The 16,929-nt window shown below is 45.5% G+C and overlaps 2 long non-coding RNA genes across 2 annotated transcripts; one reads left to right on the top strand and one right to left on the bottom strand.

The window, feature by feature from the left end:
* The first annotated feature begins 10,636 nt into the window (after positions 1 to 10,636).
* Positions 10,637 to 11,535, top strand: LOC116709789 (uncharacterized). The gene is made up of 3 exons (XR_004336963.1): positions 10,637 to 10,774; positions 10,980 to 11,035; positions 11,426 to 11,535. It is a non-coding gene; the product is annotated as an uncharacterized LOC116709789 (long non-coding RNA).
* A 612-nt stretch (positions 11,536 to 12,147) lies between these two features.
* On the bottom strand, positions 12,148 to 15,800 carry LOC116709771 (uncharacterized). The gene is made up of 2 exons (XR_004336957.1): positions 15,210 to 15,800; positions 12,148 to 13,400 (listed from the first exon to the last, which is right to left on the bottom strand). It is a non-coding gene; the product is annotated as an uncharacterized LOC116709771 (long non-coding RNA).
* Positions 15,801 to 16,929: the final 1,129 nt, after the last annotated feature.

Here is a 16,929-nt window from a genome sequence, read left to right as displayed (position 1 = left end):
CTTGAACAAGGGCATTGAAATCTGGCTGAATGTCTGAGGTGGCTATGTGAAGGACAGCTGAGAGGTGATCATCAGTGATAGAGGATCTGTGTTTGGAGTTGTTGAACTTCATCACTGAAAATGTCTCTTCACATACATAGGTGGATCCAAAGAGGACCAGAATCCTCTGAGCACGCCTCCTCAGGTGTGGGAAGTTCTCCTCTTTGAGGGAGGAGTAAAAGTCCAGCAGTGAGACTGACCTGAAGTGCTCTGCCAGAAGTAGGTCAGACTGCAGGTCAATGAGCTCCATCTGAACATCGCTTGGTGAATTGTCCACACTGCAGTTGAAGGGAGAAGAAACCATGTGCAGTTCACGCTCAATAGTTTTGAAATCTTGAAATTGCCTCAAAAACTCTCCATGCAGTGCTTCTAACTTGCTTGAGTACTTGTGGAGGTGATCGGTTGATCTTGTGGCTTCCTTTAGTGTTGGCAAGTGGGTCAGAATGTTGTCCTTCACTTGGCTTGAGAGAAGCTGCAACTTTCTCATGAAAGCCGTCACTGCACTGTACATTTCATACACAAAAAGGCCCTTGCACTGCAGTTTGACATTCAGTTCGTTCATGAGTGCAGTCACATCCACAGCGAATCCGAGGTCTGCCACCCAGTCTTCATCTGAAAGTTCTGGGATGTCATGTCCTTTCTTCCCACAGAAATTCTGAATCTGGTCTCTCAGGTCTCAGACACTTTTCAGTACTTTGCCCAGGCTGAGCCACCTGACGTTGCTGTGGTAGCTTACATCACCATGTTCACTGTCATGTTCCTCCAAAGTGCAACAAATTGTCTATGATTTAACGCTCTCGCTCTGATAAAGTTAACTGTTTTAATTACAGCATCAACAACATGGTTAATTTTTAACACTGTCTTACACAACACTTCCTGATGTATAATACAATGCAAAAATGTCCATTTCTGCACAGGGTGAATTTCTGTCACTTTATCCTGCATCCTCTTTAAAAGTCCAAAATTTTTCCCCGTCAGATTTGAACAACCATCTGTTGTCACACCTGCCAGCTTGTCCCATTTCAGTCATGTCCAAACACGCATTTACCTCTGTGAACAAGTCATTACCTGTGGTTGTTGTTCTGTTCTCCGATATGTATATTTAATAAAATCTTGAGGCTACACAGAAGCACGTGTGAGACATCTCCATCTTAGCAGGTACTGCTTTATTCTGGTCCGCCCCCGAACACAATACAGCACAAAGGTTCCTATCCACCGATAGCCTGATACTACATCCCCCTTTCTGAATGGGATATGTTATGAGGGTTTATATACGAACATGTAGAACTGTAAACTTAAATCACACACCAGAAAGATGCACCCTGTGGAATACCCAAGATTAACTCAGTATCTTACTAGTACTTTTCCCACAGTAGAATGTGCTAGAACTTTAACTTGTTATTACTGTTTATTTATCTGTTTTACACTAAAGGTGCACAAACTTAAATCTCTTTCCAGTCACAGTTCAGCATTAGAACTAAGACATATATAAATCTCAGAACATTAAGTATTCTCTATAACATTTAACTTTAGCTACTAAGAGGAAGGGGTGGACTACCCAAATCCTCTATCTGAGTGTGGGGATTATTCTGCCCCATGCAGGAAACTCACTCAGTTCCTATGAACAAATATAATCATCCAGATAGGCTGGAGGTCTCCTACTTCTCAGTGAAACTCGACTCTCAGGTGGTGGAGTCTGATGGCTAACCTCCTGCTGGTCTTCATCTGGAACAGGTATGTGTGGAGAATTGTGAAGATTTCCTTCAGGTAATGTCTCGTGTGGAACAGCAGAAGTTTCAGGTGGAACAACAGATGTTTCAGTTGCTCCAGGAGTGTGTGAAAGGTGGCAGCTATTCCTTCTCAGCATGCCTCTGGGTGTCTCGATGATGTAGGATCGAGGTGACCCTGCTCCAGACACTACTGTTCCTCTGGTCTTCAGATCTGTCACCCACACCTTCTCACCTGGATGTAGGAGTGAAGTGACATGTTGCGGGCCCGGTGACTCCGGTTGTAGTTTTGTCTTTGTTTCTGTCTATAATCGGTTTCTGCAGTCCTCAGCTTTTCCATATCAATAATCTTTGGCGTTAGCTGAGACTGAGTAACAGGAACAGTTGTCCTTATCCTCCTTCCCATGAGAAGCTCAGTTGGACTGAATCCATTTGCTAATGGAGCGGAACGGTAGGCCATAAGAGCAAGATACGGATCCCCCGCCTTTTTAAGGAGATTCTTGGTAGTTCTGACTGCTCTCTCAACCTCCCCGTTGCTCTGAGGAAAATTTGGGCTGGATGTTTCATGACTGAAACCCCATTCCTGTGCAAATCTTCTGAAGGAATCCGAAGCAAACTGTGGCCCATTATCAGAACGGAGACGCTCTGGTATGTCATGGCGTGCAAAGATGGACTTACAGTGTTCGATAACTCCCTCAGATGTTGTAGTAGTAAGCTTTGCAACTTCAAAAAATCTGGAGAAATAATCCACGATCATCAAATATTGTTTGTCCTTAAACTGGAAAAGATCAGCTCCCACCATGACCCATGGTCTTTGTGGGAATTCAGTGGGCAGTAGTGGCTCTTTGTGTTTAGTTCTCTCCCTACAACACGTGTCACAGGTCTCCAACAGCTTAATCAGCTCGCTGCTGAGACCTGGCCACCACACTGAATGTTTGGCCCTTTCTCTACATTTAGTTATCCCCAAGTGACCCTCATGTAGCTTTGACAGAATGTCCTTTCTGAGAGAAGCTGGAATCACTATTCTGCTACCATAAAGAAGCAGGCCATTTTGAACAGTGAGTTCACCTGAAAATGGCAAATAAGGCTGGAAACCTTTCTCAATAGAGAATTTATCTGGCCATCCTTCCACACAGAATTTTTTCAGTTGTTTGAGTATGCTGTCGCTGTCCTGATGTCTTTGGATTTCCCTCAGTCATGGTTCCGTGGCAGGTAAACATGCAACGACTGAGTCAACATACAAGTTGATCTCCTCTTCTTGCAGTCCTCCCAAATCGTTGGGGATTGGAGCTCTGGACAAAACATCAGCTGTAGCAATATTTTTGCCAGCCACATGGGAAATACTGTAAGAAAATCTCATTAGTCGCATTCGCAGTCGCTGTATGCGAGGAGGAAGCTCGTTTAGACTCTTCGACCCCAGCAGCGGAACTAATGGCTTATGATCGGTTTCAATGTGGAACCTCTTCCCGGTCAGAAACTCTGCGAACCTCTCACAGGCCCATGTTGAAGCGAGAGCCTCTTTCTCAATCTGAGCATACCTCTGCTCTGTGTCGCTGAGAGACCGTGATGCATACGCCACTGGCCTCCATCCTGTATCAGCGTGTTTCTGGAGAAGAACTGCACCGAGTCCATACGATGATGCATCTGCTGACACACATGTTTCTGCATTCGGGTCATACAATGCTAGTCCTGGAGGTGTTGTCAGATCTGTTTTAATAGCGTCAAAAGCTTGTTGCTGTGGTGGACCCCATGACCACATATTTGACTTCTTCAGAAGATCTCTCAAGGGTCGGGTTTTCTCTGCCAGGTGCGGGAGGAACTTCCCAAGATGGTTCACCATACCCAGGAAGCGTCTCACCTCACTTATATTTCTGGGCTCCCCCATGGCTCGTATAGCACTCACTTTATCCGGGTCTGGACTGACTCCTGATGCATCAATGACTTGTCCCAAGAACTTTATTCTGCGTTTAGAATACTCACATTTGTCATTTAGCGTAACTTTCGCCTCCTGGAGTCGAAACAGTGCCGTCCTCAGTCTTTCATCGTGCTCCTGCTGCGTTGTCCCCCAGATGAGGACATCATCCATCTGACAAAGGACTCCATCCAGGCCCTCCAGAATCCGTGTCATGCGTTTCTGGAAGTGCTCTGGTGCTGATGAAATCCCAAAGCAGAGCCGATTGTAGCAATAGCGCCCAAAAGGTGTAATGAAGGTGGTGAGCAGGGAAGACTTCCTTGACAGTGGAATCTGCCAGAATCCAGCATTGGCATCCAATTTGGAGAACACTTTTGCTCCTGCTAGCTGTCCGAGCGTGTGCTCTACTGATGGGAGTGGATGTTTTTCTCTCATGACATATTTATTCAGTTCTGTGAGATCAATGCATATCCTCACCTTGCCCGAGCTCTTGGGAACCACCACCATAGGTGCACACCAGTCTGTTGGCTCCTCCACTTTGGTGATGACCCCTTCCTGCTGCATACGGTTGAGCTCCTTTTTAACCTTAGGCAGTAGGGGGAGGGATATCCGCCTCGGCATTGAGAGGGAGAAAGGCTGCGCATCTGGTGACAGAACAATGTTATACTCGCCCTCCATCAGTCCTAGTCCTGTGAAAAGTTTAGGAAACTCCTGTTTCACAGCATCAATCGAGTCCAAACCCATTTGGTTTACCCTGGCAACCAATTTTAATGCCATTGCGGCACGCCCACTCAGCAATGATGTGCATAAATCCTTCACAACATAGATGTCCTCCTCAGTACTAACACTGTTGTTGCTGAGTGTTGCTGTAAACATGCCTTTCACTTTTAATCCGGTGCCTCCTGGTCCCTGCAGGATTTTTTTGGTTTATCTAATTTGCCAAATTGATACTGCGAATACAGTGTTTCTGGGACAGCAGTGACATCAGCTCCCGTGTCTATTTTAAATACAGTCTTATGCTTGTCTACCAGTATGTCAGTCATCCATGGATTGTCTTTAACGTCTGTAGAAAGCGATCCCAGAAAAGCAACATCATTGTCTGTATGTGTGCTTTCTGTTGCAAACCCAGCATTCACTTGACATATTTTTTTATTTCTGCAGACCCTAGCAAAATGTCCCTTTTTCCCACAATAATTGCAGGCTGCTTCTCTAGCAGGGCATTGCTGCATACTGTGTCCTTTCGTGTCCCCGCATCTTCTGCACTGTGCCTTTTTATCTTGTGTAGCTTTTGTAACGACATATTTGTGTGGCGCCTTCGGTTGCCTGGAGCGCGCGCTCCCACTCGCGTGAACGCGGTCCAACTGCGCGCCAGCAATGTCTGACTTGAAGTTAGCATGAAGCATTTCCTGTTGCTTTTTTACTAGCTCGCTCTGACGGGCTCTGTTTAACGCCTTCTCTAGCGTCAGTTCAGCGTCCATTTGTAGCTGTTCTGATAGTCTTTTATCTCTCAGACCCACGACGAATCTGTCCCGCACCATCTCATCATGCAAAGTCCCATATCCACAGTATTCAGCCAAACAGTGTAATGCGGTGTGAAAGCCGTCAATGGACTCACCCGTCTCCTGTTGGCGCTGATTGAATTTCGCCCGCTCAAATACACTGCTCAAAAAAATAAAGGGAACACGTAAACAACACAATATAACTCCAAGTAAATCAAACTTCTGTGAAATCAAACTGTCCACTTAGGAAGCAACACTGATTGACAATCAATTTCACCTGCTGTTGTGCAAATGGAATAGACAACAGGTGAAAATTATTGGCAATTAGCAAGACACACTCAATAAAGGAGTGGTTCTGCAGTTGGGACCACAGACCACTTCTCAGTACCTATGCTGTCTGGCTGATGTTTTGGTCAGTTTTGAATGTTGGTGGTGCTTTCACACTCGTGGTAGCATGAGATGGACTCCACAACCCACACAAGTGGCTCAGGTAGTGCAGCTCATCCAGGATGGCACATCAATGCGAGCTGTGGCAAGAAGGTTTGCTGTGTCTGTCAGCGTAGTGTCCAGAGGCTGGAGGCGCTACCAGGAGACAGGCCAGTACACCAGGAGACGTGGAGGAGGCCGTAGGAGGGCAACAACCCAGCAGCAGGACCGCTACCTCCGCCTTTGTGCAAGAAGGAACAGGAGGAGCACTGCCAGAGCCCTGCAAAATGACCTCCAGCAGGCCACAAATGTGCATGTGTCTGCACAAACGGTTAGAAACCGACTCCATGAGGATAGTATGAGGGCCCGACGTCCACAGATGGGGGTTGTGCTCACAGCCCAACACCGTGCAGGACGCTTGGCATTTGCCAGAGAACACCAGGATTGGCAAATTCGCCACTGGCGCCTTGTGCTCTTCACAGTTGAAAGCAGGTTCACACTGAGCACATGTGACAGACGTGACAGAGTCTGGAGACGCCGTGGAGAGCGGTCTGCTGCCTGCACCATCCTTCAGCATGACCGGTTTGGCAGTGGGTCAGTAATGGTGTGGGGTGGCATTTCTTTGGAGGGCCGCACAGCCCTCCATGTGCTCACCAGAGGTAGCCTGACTGCCATTAGGTACCGAGATGAGATTCTCAGACCCCTTGTGAGACCATATGCTGGTGCGGTTGGCCCTGGGTTCCTCCTAATGCAGGACAATGCTAGACCTCATGTGGCTGGAGTGTGTCAGCAGTTCCTGCAAGATGAAGGCATTGAAGCTATGGACTGGCCAGCCCGTTCCCCAGACCTGAATCCGATTGAGCACATCTGGGACATCATGTCTCGCTCCATCCACCAACGTCACGTTGCACCACAGACTGTCCAGGAGTTGGCGGATGCTTTAGTCCAGGTCTGGGAGGAGATCCCTCAGGAGACCATCCGCCACCTCATCAGGAGCATGCCCAGGCGTTGTAGGGAGGTCATACAGGCACGTGGAGGCCACACACAATACTGAGCCTCATTTTGACTTGTTTTAAGGACATTACATTAAAGTTGGATCAGCGTGTAGTGTTATTTCACTTTAATTTTGTGTGTGGCTCCAAATCCAGGCCTCCATTGGTTAATAAATTTGATTTCCATTGATGATTTTTGTGTGATTTTGTTGTCAGCACATTCAACTTTGTACAGAACAAAGTATTCAATGAGAATATTTCTTTCATTCAGATCTAGGATGTGTTATTTGAGTGTTCCCTTTATTTTTTTGAGCAGTGTATAATATTCCGGCGGGCTACGAAGTGAGCATCCAGCCGTCCCTTAACAGTCTCGTACTCACTCGCTTCTTGCGGAGTTAGATGCAGGGAAACCAGTATATCTTCCGCCTCATCCCCCATGGTTTATATCAGCGTATTTACTTGGTTTTCGTCCGCTTGTGTCTCCAAACCAGAAGCGATACGAAACCTCTCGAAACGCTTTATCCATTTCGTCCAGTCTTCAGCTCTGAACGTGAACTTTTCTGGCGGGGTGACTTGAAACTGGTTCATGACGTTGTCCTTCTTATTTTATTCGAGCCGTCAGTTCTCACTTGTTCTCTCTTCGCTTAGTAGTCTATACTTCTGACACCATGTTCTGTTCTCCGATATGTATATTTAATAAAATCTTGAGGCTACACGTGTGAGACATCTCCATCGTAGCAGGTACTGCTTTATTCTGGTCCGCCCCCGAACACAATACAGCACAAAGGTTCCTATCCACCGATAGCCTGATACTACAGTTGTCGCTTTAATTGACTGCATGGCTGCCAGCAGGGGCGCAACTCCATATTTTTGAGGTGGATGCAAACATATCTTCGGCGCCCCCCCCATATATCGAATGATGACTGAGGCCTGCTCTTGCTTTGAAATATCAGGTGTGCAGTCCAGTTCCACTGCAAAGTACTTAGAGGACTTGATCTTGGCAGATATTTTACTCAAAACACACTCTGATATTGAATCTAAAAATTCATTCTGAGTGCACCATGTCAGATATCCAGTGGTTTGTTTGGAGGCAGCCTTTCTAAGATGCTCTGCCAGTGTTACATCATATCGTGCTATGAGCTCAAGGATTCCCAGAAAATTTCCATTTTTAGGATTTCCTAACTGAGAATTTTTCCCCCTTAGTGGCAAGTTTCTCTCTGCAAGGAAAAGTATGCAGTCGATAACTCTAGTCAACACACTTCTCCAGTGTGCTTTTTCAGCTACCATGGTTTTCTGCAGTTCACTATCAATAGTCTTACCTAGGCGTAAGCGAGATGCCATTTCTTTCCACGTCAGATAAGCATTTATGTGAGAACTACTGGTTTCATGGTGCTTCAGTGTTTTTGAAAGACATCGCCAGTTATTATACCCCTCCACAAGGCATGTGTCAAGAACTTTAGCTTCACCAAAAAGCTTACATGCAAAACAATAGACTCTGTTAGTATTTTTAGAATACAGTAACCAATCTCGTTCAACTTTCTCTCCATTAGACAGTAAACGAAAACAGTATGCTTTGGAAAAACACCTCTTATTCTTCTCTGATCTTGGATATGGACCATCAGAAACTTTCTGTGGGCCATTTACAACCATGTACTGCCTAAATGTGTCCCCCATTTTGTGTGGTAAAGGCCATTCAGATGGTTCTTCTGAATAAAGCCTTGTCTCGGCTCTCTCCTCCGCAGCTCTGTGCTTCTCTCTCTCTTCATCATCTAGTCCTCTCTGCTCTTCCTCTCCCTCATCTGCACCTTTCTGTTTCTCATTCTCCTTTCTCGTGGTTGACTCACCATGACTGCCTGCACTAATTTTCCCAAAAAAAGAACACAATCAAAGATGGTCATCAGAAACTCAAACCATCATGGTATATAGGTTTTTGTTGCTTTCCTAATGCCTACCTGATCTCATCACTTGTCTCCTCTATCACTGACCTCATGTCTGTCTCCTTCATCCCTTGTCTGTGGTGTTCTCCACTAAGTCATGTGGTCAAAAAAGCATTATTAGTTGTAAAAATTACAGATCTTACCGTTTTTAAAAATAATGTTTAAAAATTTGTGCTTGAGATGGACTAGTTGCTCCCTCACTTCCACCTGCATTAGACCAACCTGTTGCCTTCCCCTGTCTGTCCTGATTCTTCCTCTTTCATCATCTTCTCTTCTTTCTCTCCACCACCACAGCTGAATGACATAAATTTTGTGTTAAATAGGCTTAAAAAATACAGCAGTCAAACTACAATAGAAATTAAACTTTAATTTAAATCATCTCCTTGTTGGATAACAGTTACTGATTGGACATTACATCTGATCTGACTTATCAGATACATCACAACACCACTGTAGTGGTATTGAATAAGACATTTAAACTCAAGTGTCCCCCTGCCAAAAAGGTTGGTAAAATAGGTCACCAACCTTTTTGAGTTTAAGGGCTTTAGTGACTCTGATGACTAATTTGTCTGATACACACATGAACTTGAACAACTCATCTTTAATTAAAGAATCCATAATACATATGAGTGAAAAAAAATGCACCCAGGAGGGCTAAGTGTTGGACCATAGCTGGGCACTGCCGCCACAACAGCTTTAGCTTTCCTGTGTTAATATTTCCTGAGTTTTATTTCGGTCATTCTTACTTAGTGCGCGGTTATGTGTCTGTGACAGGTTTATGTATCAGATATTCATAGAAATACAAAACAAATCGCGTCCCTTAATGGTTTAATAGGGGAGGCAACTTTTAACAGCAAATATGGGACGATTCCGTATTAGGCTAGCTGCTAGCTTTAGCTAACTTGATTATTTACAACCCTCCTGTCCTGCTAATACACTGACGGTACTTACCTACTATCTTTCAACCACATTGAAAGGCTTTTTTTCATCCCGCCAACATCTTTATCCTTCTCCCTTTTCCTTTTTCTGTTTTGCGCCCCGGACAGCTTTATTTTCTGCCGCTCCATTTTGTCAAGTGCACTACGAGTGGTAGTCTAAAATTTAAAAAAAAAAAAAAAAAAACGCGCCTGCGTACTCTTAGGGGCGCGTGCACAGCCACCTGCATGGGAAGGGAGAGCGACAGGAGGGGAGGTGAAGGAGCAGAGGGGCGCCTAATCAGTGCTGTTCCCCTGTTATTGATCATTTCATTCTGTTAATTATAGAAAATGCCAACAAGAAAAAAAACATTTTTCGAGACGGGGTTTTGGCGCCCCCTCTAGTGCAGCGCCCCTATGCGTTGCATACCCTGCATACCCACTTTTTGCGCCACTGGCTGCCAGCTCCTCCGTGATTTGAAAGTCTGCAGTTATCCCACGCAAGAAGATGAGCAGCTGGGCGGTGTCACGTACATCGCAGCTCATCCAAAGCCAGAGAAAAACAGTCAAAGTCGGCCGCTCTGTTCTTCAGCTGAAGCTCCAAGTTTCCAGCGATGGCCTCAACCCGCCTCGTTACAGAGCGTCTGGAGAGCGACACGTTCTCAAATGCGCCCTTCTTCTCCGGGCATATCTGCGCAACAGAGTCCAATGAGCAATAAACTTAATAAACTCTCCGTCAGAAAACGCCTTACTTTTTCTGGCGATTTTGTGAGCAATGACGAAACTTGTCCTGACGGCTGCATCTCTGGGGGTGTGAAGTTTGGTAAAAAGTCCTTGTTGGGTTTGAAGTTTTACCATCAACGCATCAGCCTTCCTCGCGCCTCTTCATCAGATTCCGATGTTTATCCTCGTGCTTCGTCGTGTAGCGGCGATTCAAATTATAATCTTTAAACACAGCAACCTGTGTACCACAAATTAAGCACACGGCTTTACCTTTCATTTCTGTAAAGAAATACGTGGCAGTCCATGTCTTGTTGAAAACGTCATCAACTTTGCTTTTTATAGCGTGAGCGGACATCTTGGGGGTAACCGGGCATCACTTGTAGCTGTGCACCTTTACTCACAGGTTAGGCACGGACATACGTCCATAAATAACACTTTTCAAAATAAAAGCAGCACAGTTGTATTGCACGTGTAACATAGTTAAAATGGTTCAGGTTAAATCCTGCTAAAATGCACCATCTGCTGGTAAAACGGGGTATTGCATTCACCCTAGAAAGAGCGGGGTATTATGGGTAATCCTCAGAGCCATGAGGATCACTGTCGAGGTAACGTGTCTCTGCGATGTGATAAAGAAATATTATTTATAAAATATGTTTATGGTTTTCGTTTTTGCATATTATTGAAATATGTTAATCCATGTTATGTTAGCTTTGCTATTATATTGTTTTTGTTGCGTTATAGAAATGTTTAGTTCGTGAGAAAGTGTGGCGGGAATCTCCCACACGTTAACATTCTGGCTCCTCCTTGCAGGAGTTTCTTTCATGCCAGAGACTGACTTTACCTCGGTGCCCATGTGTGAAATGCAGGTATGTTTTACTAAATCTCTGTAGCAGATGGCTAATATAAGGCAATTTTATATTAATAGTTTTATATAGATATGGTTAATGTTTTTGCATTGTTCCAAGATGCAGTTCGTATAAGCTAAAATATAAAAATGGCATCTAGTAAATTAAATGTCAGCATTTTATTTTATTTTTCAGAGCATTTTAATTAATTGTGTTACTTTCTTTAAAAAGGACACTCACTGGTTGTTCCTTTGATGTAAACCAAATCCACTATACGATCACTGTAATTTTCAATTATTTTATTTTGGTTACTGTATGATGGGTAATCCTCAGAGCCATGAGGATCACTGTCGAGGAGTTTCTTTCATGCCAGAGACTGACTTTACCTCGGTGCCCATGTGTGAAATGCAGGTATGAAATAAAGAAAACAACTGATGCCAGATTGAGCTCCTAGTCCTTCATTTCTGCACCAAGAAGCCACCAGATCCACGTAGGCCACACACGCACGACATACTGTAGATGTTTTAAAAAAAATTATTTTGTAATTTATGATTGGCCTCACGCGGGCCGGATGTGGCCCGCGGTCTGCCATATGATATGTAATCATGAACGCAAAATGCCGTGTTAAATAAACGCACTGAAAGAAATACCAGCTCAGGATAGACAGGTTGCTAGACAGACACTTTAGAAATCCCTTTGGGATTTTCCCTCGGGGAAATTGCAGTTCCCCTAACACAGCACCAATATTTAATGTTTTTTTTTTCTTTTGTAAGCATGCAATATAATGCACAACTGAATATATATTATTATTATTAATTTCAATTTTTATTTAAATAACTGAAAGTGATGTAAATAGCAAAAATAGAAGCATGTGAACCAAGAACCACGGAGGGAGTAGAATCAGTAACTTCACGGCCCTGGTAGGGTGATGGTACTGAGTACAGCTTCCAAGCAGTTCCAAGAAGAACCTTTTAGCATAAAAGGTAAAACATGTCTGGCATCAGGTAGTCTGGTTGTCTTCCACCTGAGCATTGAGGATGACCTGGGCTATGGAGAATCTGCACCAACACATGAAACCAAAACCTCTGAAAATAAGTTTTTAGAAAATTTAACAGAAAAACCATCAGACCAACTCACCTATGTAAATAACATTTATTCAGGTATACAATTTATTATTCTCACTGACCCCACCCGTCCCGGCCCCTCCCGACCTTTTTCACAGGCTTTATGTCAGTAACTTGGCTTCTTGATGCAGCATTAGGTCCCTGGAGGACAATAAGAACTTAAAGGACAGACAGAGAAACAAGTGTCGGTTACTTCTTCACACTGTTTCTCTGACAAACCATCACAGGCATCGCCAAAGCCACAAGCTGCTTGAAAATGCCACATTTGGTTCATCATTATTTGCTTTGTCTAGTATTTGCAAAAGGAGGGCATTTACAGTTGCATTGCATAAAAATCAGTTTCTTAAAAAAAAAAAAAGAGTAAATAACAAATATTTTTACTTGTTCCCTTTAAATGAAATGAAAACAGTATGATGATGGTGTAACTTCCTGACAGGATAATGGAATGTTGCAAAAGAAAAGAAAGTCCTGCTATATCAGCTATACATGCATGTGTGTCTGTAACTCAAACATTGTCTTGTTACATTAATGTCAGAGTATCCTACTGTCTATCCTACTGTATGTATGCTACTATTACAAACACACAAAACAAGAAACCAAACAAACTATTTTAGAAACTGTGCAAAACGAGACAAAAACAACAAAACCTTTTAATCATGTGAAAAATCTAAGTTAAAGATCTACACAAGGTTTGGTCATGGTCATGTCTTCAATAGGAGATGAAAAGACAGAAAATAAATAGAGGACAAATATGATAGGAAGTGTTAATTATGCATTTCAGAGCAATACACTCAAACATTTTCCTGCCAAATTGCTTGGAATATTGTCCATTTAAAGTTTCTGAAACAGGCAATGAAATGTAACAGAATGACTTCCCAGGAAGCTCCGCCCACCTCCAAGTCTTCCCTGCAGCGTTTCCTTCTGGAGCTCAGGTCCAGGCTGTGCTCTGAGCTAACGGTGCATTAAGTGCTTTCTACTGACGCAGGAGGAGGAGAGAAGCTTTTACCTCTACGGTGTGTGATGAACAGAACAGCTTCATTGATGAGGTATTGCACAGATTAACTGGAATTATCATTTTTTAAAAGCAAAAATAAATATACTGGAAACTCAAACAACATTTACATTACATGATGTAGTGGGGTTCTGGAAGAGTTTTAGTGTTAGTGGTAGGCTGGGAGAGGTGGGTGGGGGGCATCTTCACTAGTCATCCCACTCTTCATCATCCTCAAAGTCATCATCTTCGTCTTCATCCTCATCGTCATCTGAGAAAACAAACATGGAGGTTTAAAGAGCCAATCAGCAGCTGAGCCCTGGTCTGCTGTCCTGAAGGGAGGGGCTTCTTTCTGCCATATGAAAAAAACCCAAAACACACAAACTTGCGCAACACCTCGTCGAAACAATAATTAGGATTATTATTTCTATTAGGTCGTTCATTTGAACATGTCTTTTTTTGCCTTTGGTTGTTAGAAACGTTTTGGATCTAAGTGAACATGTTTGATTAGCAACGTCTTGGCCTCCTGGCACCGTTCAGTTTGTCACCTGAAGACGCTACTTCCTGATACTGACTGATCAATTGCAATCCTCTTATTGGGCACATCTGATCAATTAATCACATACAGGTGAATGTTTGAAAGTCTGATTTGTCTGAGCTCTTAAAGCAGTGGAAACACAGTTATCCTACCAGATGTAAACTTTACCAGCATAACTTAATTGTGTTATGGGCCAAAAATCTGAAGTATGAATTGTGTAGCCTGTAGGGGAATAATATTTTAGCATTACACCTGTCTACAGGTATTATGGTGTTAGGGTAATTAGAAATTCCAGATAAACAGGGCGGACAACAGGTCGGGTCTGTAGGGCAGATGGAAAACTAGGGTGTCAGCCCGACCTAAAACTATTCTTTCTCTATCTGATCTGGTTCCCCTGAGTCGGCCTTCTCAAACTGTCCGGAGTGAACAAGAAGCTCTATCTTGGACTCTACTCAAGGTCACTGATAAAACTTTTCACCACGTATCAGAGACAATGGCAGGGTCAGCTTACCACACACACATGCTGACATTCATTCTACATAGCTAGAAACACACAACCCTCAAACTCTCCGCCTTCGGAGACATGTAGACACTCCTGTGTCTACGTGTTGCTTTTCAATTCAGGGTTTGCAACCTCTCACCCTGTCCTTACTGTGGGGACAGAGTGACAGGATTTTTTTCACCTCCAACAAACATCATCTTATTGTTTTTCTGACCTAATGAAAAGGGCAGCGCCTCCACGGCTGCAGTCCAGGCACCTGTTTTCCTTTTCTTTGTTTATTGTCTTTGGATGGTTGTACTGAAATTAATTTCTGTTGTGCTTCTGTACAACAATCAAGCATTCCAATTCAAAAGTTGAAAATCAGCTCAGAATTCAGCAAAAGCTAATCGCAAATGCATTCACATCACAGCATGCTAAAGAAAATGCAAAACAAACCTTCCATTGTGCAGGAAGTCAAAAGCATAGTGACATAGTCAGCGTTTAGTTTTACTGCAAAAAACTTCTCGGCTGTTATTTTTCTGACATTCTTGCATCCACTCATGGTGCATTCACGGCAAACGCGTTTTGCTTGTTGGGCGAGTCCGGTTTACATTTAAATCCATGTGGAGGCCCCCGTTGAGGCGCGTGGAGGCCCCACTGAGGCTCCGTTGAGGCGCGTGGACGTCCTCGTTGAGGCGCTTGGAGGCCCCGTTGAGGCGCGTGGAGGTCCCCGTTGAGGCGAGTGGAGGCCCCGTTGAGGCTCCGTTGAGGCGCGTAGAGGCCCCGTTGAGGCGCGTTTGAAGCGTTCGTCGCATCCGACAAAGAGGCCGGCAACGAAAACAACGGCTAATACAATTTTTGTGCGTCTGACGCACCTCCACATAAACTTTACATTTAAACCAGATGCGCCAAACACATTTGGCGTGAACGCATCATCAGACTGCAGTGACATCACAATGGGAGGGGTTATGTGAAACAACCCCACACACCTCGCCTTCTTTGTCTGTTCACATGAAGTCATGGCTGTAGTGGCCAGAGAGCTTTGTGACGCAGAAACTCACCAGAGGAATGGATAGCTTTGCTCCTCTTTTGCATAACCTCCATTAGGGCCCCAACAATCCCTGCAGTTGGAGCCGGAGTTGGGGGGCCCGATTCTGGGAGATCTGATACCTAAAGGCACAAACACAACCATCACACAGCAGGCCTCACCATTTTTCATTCCTTAACAGAACAACAGTCTTGGTTTCGTAAAAAAAGTTTTGTTTTTTCCTCAACAATAAGAGGAAATACAATTTCTCAAAAGAGACTTCGCCACCTGGTGGATCACTGGCATAACATCATGGAGGACGTTCGCTCTAGAACCAAACGTCATCTCTAATATGCTGGAACTAGACAACTAGGAAATCACCTAACTCCCAAACTGAGCAGCCTGCCTGGAGGTCAACAGGCCAGAAACTCAAAGATCCAACCCAATTCCAGGTCAGTACACACATTGCCAACCCAACAGCGTTCTGACGTGGAAGTTGCTGGGTAGTCCTCTGGGAACAGGAAGTAGTTAAGACCTGGTAGCTGGTCAGCCTAGTTAACAGAACCTGGGGCAGAAGCTGCGTCCCCAGGTTCTTTCCCGGGAACCTGACTCGCCCCAGGTCCAGCTGAGCATGACCAAACAAGCTATGAAGATGTCATGAAGTGCGGTGGTGTTGGTGGTGAGGCAGATGCAGCGGACCCAGGTATGATGAATATGATGAGTTTAATTATAAATAAATCCAACAACGAGCAGCAGGCACCAGGAAACACAGACGAAACAGAAGCTAACATTGACGTTGACGAAAAAATGACGAGGACCCGACGACGAACAAAGAACACAGGTGGAGTTAAATACACGGGAGGGTAATCACAGAGACGAGACACACCTGGGAACAATCAAGGGGAGGACAGGACAACGAAGAGACTAAGGACACAGAAAACTCTAAATAAACACAGAAAAACACAGATCCTGACAGTACCCCCCCCTCAAGGGCGGCTACCAGACGCCCAAAAAACAAAAACACAACAAGGGTGGGCGGAGGGGCGCTGGACGGGGGGCCAGAGTTCAGAAAAAAACAAAAAACAACCCACCGTTGTGGGCGGAAACACAGGGAGGGCCAAGAGTCCATAAACAAACAAAAAACTACCCACAGGGTGGGCGGAGGCAAAGGAGGCGGGAACCACGGAAGTGGTCTGGCGGTCGTCCGCGGCGGCGGGAACCACGGAGGCGGTCCGGCGGTCGTCCGCGGCGCCGGAGGCGGGAACCACGGAGGCGGTCCGGCGGCCGTCCGCGGCGCCGGAGGCGGGGAACCACGGAGACGGTCCGGCGGCCGTCCGCGGCGCTGGAGGCGGGAACCATGGAGACGGTCCGGCGGCCGTCCGCGGTGCTGGAGGCGGGAACCACGGAGGCGGTCCGGCGGCCGTCCGCGGCGCTGGAGGCGGGAACCACGGAGGCGGGAACCACGGAGGCGGTCCGGCGGCCGTCCGCGGCGCTGGAGGCGGGAACCACGGAGGCGGTCCGGCGGCCGTCCGCGGCGCTGGAGGTGGCGATGAGTCCCGGGGGCCGCCCACAGACGGCGACGACGAGCCCCCCGAGGCAGGGTCTCTGGTGGAGCACAGGGGGTCTCGGTCGGAACGCTGGGGGTCTCGGTCTCGGGTGGAACGCAGGGAGTCTCGGTCTCGGGTGGAACGCAGGGAGTCTCGGTCTCGGGTGGAACGCAGGGAGTCTCGGTCTCGGGTGGAACGCAGGGAGTC

The sequence above is a fragment of the Xiphophorus hellerii genome, chromosome 2 (genome assembly GCF_003331165.1).
Source record: "Xiphophorus hellerii strain 12219 chromosome 2, Xiphophorus_hellerii-4.1, whole genome shotgun sequence".
Taxonomy (NCBI): Eukaryota; Metazoa; Chordata; class Actinopteri; order Cyprinodontiformes; family Poeciliidae; genus Xiphophorus; species Xiphophorus hellerii.
The sequence above is the reverse complement of the archived record's forward strand: the minus strand, read 5'-3'. Positions and strand labels throughout refer to the sequence as shown.